This window comes from Lissotriton helveticus, chromosome 1_1 (genome assembly GCF_964261635.1).
Source record: "Lissotriton helveticus chromosome 1_1, aLisHel1.1, whole genome shotgun sequence".
NCBI classification, from domain to species: domain Eukaryota; kingdom Metazoa; phylum Chordata; class Amphibia; order Caudata; family Salamandridae; genus Lissotriton; species Lissotriton helveticus.
This window is the reverse complement of record NC_136057.1, coordinates 1,768,633,413-1,768,636,715: the sequence shown is the minus strand read 5'-3', so window position 1 is coordinate 1,768,636,715 and position 3,303 is coordinate 1,768,633,413.

Sequence of the window (3,303 nt, the reverse complement as noted above, 5' to 3'; positions counted from 1 at the left end):
TAAAACAATCACCTCATCAAGTTTCGGATCGTCTTTTTGCCAAAGTTCGTCTTTTATCTTTTCAACATTACAACCAAGCATGAACTTGTCACGTATGCGTTCCTCTAACGAACCTTCAAATTTGCAAGTTGCGCCTAATTTGCGTAAAGCTGTGATGTAAGTCTCAACAGACTCTTCTGATTTCTGTTCACGTTTCTTGAAGTGATAGCATTCCAATTTAGTACTTAGTTTTAAGAGATAATGTTTATCCAGTTTTTTTAGACCAATTTCAAACTCGTTAAGATTGTCAGATTCTCCCTCGTTTAAGTCAGGAAGATGTTCGAACACATCTTGGCCCTCCTATCCCTAACAGTTTAATAACAGTGCTGATTTTCTCTCCACAATTAAAGACACACCACAGACCCTAGCATAATTAAGAGACTAGGATTTGAGAGAAAGAAAGGTGGTGGTGTCACATTTGCATGTTGAAGGACAATATGAAAAGCTTATATTTTATTACCTTAAATTGAAAGAGATTAGCTTTTATCATGTAGTAAACATAGCTAATATAATAACTAAACCTGTAAATATCAGAGTAAATAGAGATAAAAGTGAATCAAATATTAGCTGTGAGTATCAGCCTAGGAACTAACATGAAATTCAAGCTGTGCGCATCAGCATAATGAGCACACAATAAAAGTTTGGAATTGAAAAATTGTAAAGATGTAAGTTGTGCGCATCAGCGTGGTCAGCACACAATAAACATTGGCGAACAGAAACTTGTAAAAAATAAAGCTGTGCGCATCAGCGAGATATAAACTTAGGTTTGAAGCGCAATAATTCTTTGCGCATAGATGGCTGAGCATGTCTGCGTATTAAACTTGCAAAAATGTAAAGCTGTGTGCATCTGCGAGATATGAACTTTAGGATTGATGCACAAAATTCCTAAAGCATAGGTGGCTGTGCGTATCAGTGTAGAGGATGAAGAAAATACATTAAAGCCAACACGCAAATGAAGTTAATTAGGTCAGCTGCGCATGTCAGACGTTGAAGAGCGTTGAAGTCAAAAGCTTGTGAGTGCAAGAGACACCAAGCACTCCAAGTGTTTTTATGACAGCGCATTTCTTTGATGGTGCGCGTCTGCATGTTACAAAGGAGACAAATCTCCGCGACGTGCAGGGAAGCTTTGTTGAGAGTGCGTTCCTTCGAAGACGCATGTCAGCGTGTTGCCTTGGAGACGTCGTGACGTGTAGCGTTTGTTACGTCTGGTCCTCAATACTTCAAGGATATGAATGCGAAGCAGGGTTCACAGCGCACATCGAATGAAGAGGCTCGAGCAGTCGACTTCAGAGTATTTGAAAGACGCAGCAGGTAAACGCGTCGTTAATAGTCATGTAAAATGTTCGCGTTTTACTGTAGTAGAGCAGCAAAAATGAGAATAGCCAACTCTGTACTGAAATGTTTTAAGCAGGTAGAAAAGGAAGCGAGTTGCAAGTTGACGATTTGAACGAATAAGGACTTATCAAAAGTACAGAGTACAGTAGCGAAGCAGAAAAGCGCTTTAAAGATGAACACAGTACCTTTTAAGTTCAGACAATTGAACTTATCTGTGTTAGGACGATTGAGTAGTAGTAGGTTCCACAAAGTGAGATGTGACGTCTGGTGAGATGTGAAGTTTTCTCCCTTGCCTCGTGGAATCCCATCCTCGTCGCCAGTGTGAAAAAGTAAGAGCGCAGACAGGATGATGATATGAAGTTCTTCTTTATTTAACGATCATGTAACAAAAGCGTCCTACCCACTGGAGGCCCAGCAGCAACTGACAGCAGGAGAGTTGGTAGCTAGGCACCAAGTACATTCCACATTCTAGAGCTTCCTACATGACACTTTAACTAGATAGAGAACAACAGGTGCATGCAAAGCAGTAATATGAGTGAATACCACATCCATCTTGTCTGGGAATGGAGCCATCTTCCCCTCTCCATTAGATATCTGCCACCTCCATCACGCTCCTTCGCTGCCTCCCATACGCAGTCTGAATGAAGAGGATGAGCTGACGCAGCACCTCTTTCAGCTTTGCAAACTGAGCAGCCATGTTTGAATAGGACATAGATATTAAGTCTGGAAATACATGATTTCTGAATAAGATAATCATATATTCTTTATTTGGAAATATTAGAAACATGCTGCAAATGGTTTAGCAAATGGAGAAAATTAAGTATTACCAGTGGTTTTAAATGTCAAATGTATAATAATTTTTATGAAATATTCGCTACTGGACTGCAAGAATATAATTTAATTCGTAAAAAGTGAAACCGGTGTTGGCTTCCAATGTAAAAGTATCCTGCTCCAGATAACAGTATTGCTCCTACATGAAGCTAATGTGCAAGCCAAAAGGGTTTGACGTTTTTGTGTTTTTTCTATGTTCATGCCTTTTACTCATCCTACGCAGGGATGCAATGCTATAACAAAAGGCATATTTGGTCAAATGCAAAAACACACAGAAGCTGTTATCATTGCTTTTTATGTTTTTTAATATCAAAATGAAAAAATGCCGGTCTAACAAAAAAGTGATTCCTACAACAGATACATCAATAAATGGACAATGAAAAAACAGACATGTGACTGCTGCCTGACTCCAAGATATTGTCAGTTTCACAAGGGCAGAGCTGGTGATGCCTCGAGATTGTTGATGGTTGTCATTGAAGTGGTGCTTGGGAGGAGGGAAAAGAAGGGGGAGCAACATGTGAGACGGAGACCATGCACTCGGCAGAATGTAAAAAACAATCTCAGTACAAGCACTTTGGAGGCAAAAGCTATATATAAAAGTCCCACAAAGCGAATGAACTCAGTACTTGGGCCATGGGAGTCTTATAAGAGAAACACATAGAGGAACAACTGGAAATAGAAAGCTAGAGCCGATAGAAACTGAGGAAAAGTAAGTGGCAAGCACAGGAACCAATGGAAATGAAAGCAGGATGTAAGCCCCTTTTAAGATTTATATTTAACACAATGCATCTCACAAACAAGGCAAAACGTTAAAAAAGGTACCAAATACTAACTTATGCTGATTTTCTTATTTTTTGCATTACTAGTGTTGATATGAAAACAGCTTTTTATGACAACATGTAGCCTCATTAAAGAGATTAAAAAAAAGAAAAAATCTGGGTAATGTAATTTTTGTATCAATTGGGAATGGAGTGACTAAAGTCTTAAAAGAAGGTGGCTAAAATAAAATGTTTGGGTTCATAAAAATTGTGAGTCTCCTGTCTGCATCTTAAGTGTTGACCCTGATGGTGATAAAGCGCTATGTGATCATTTTGTCTG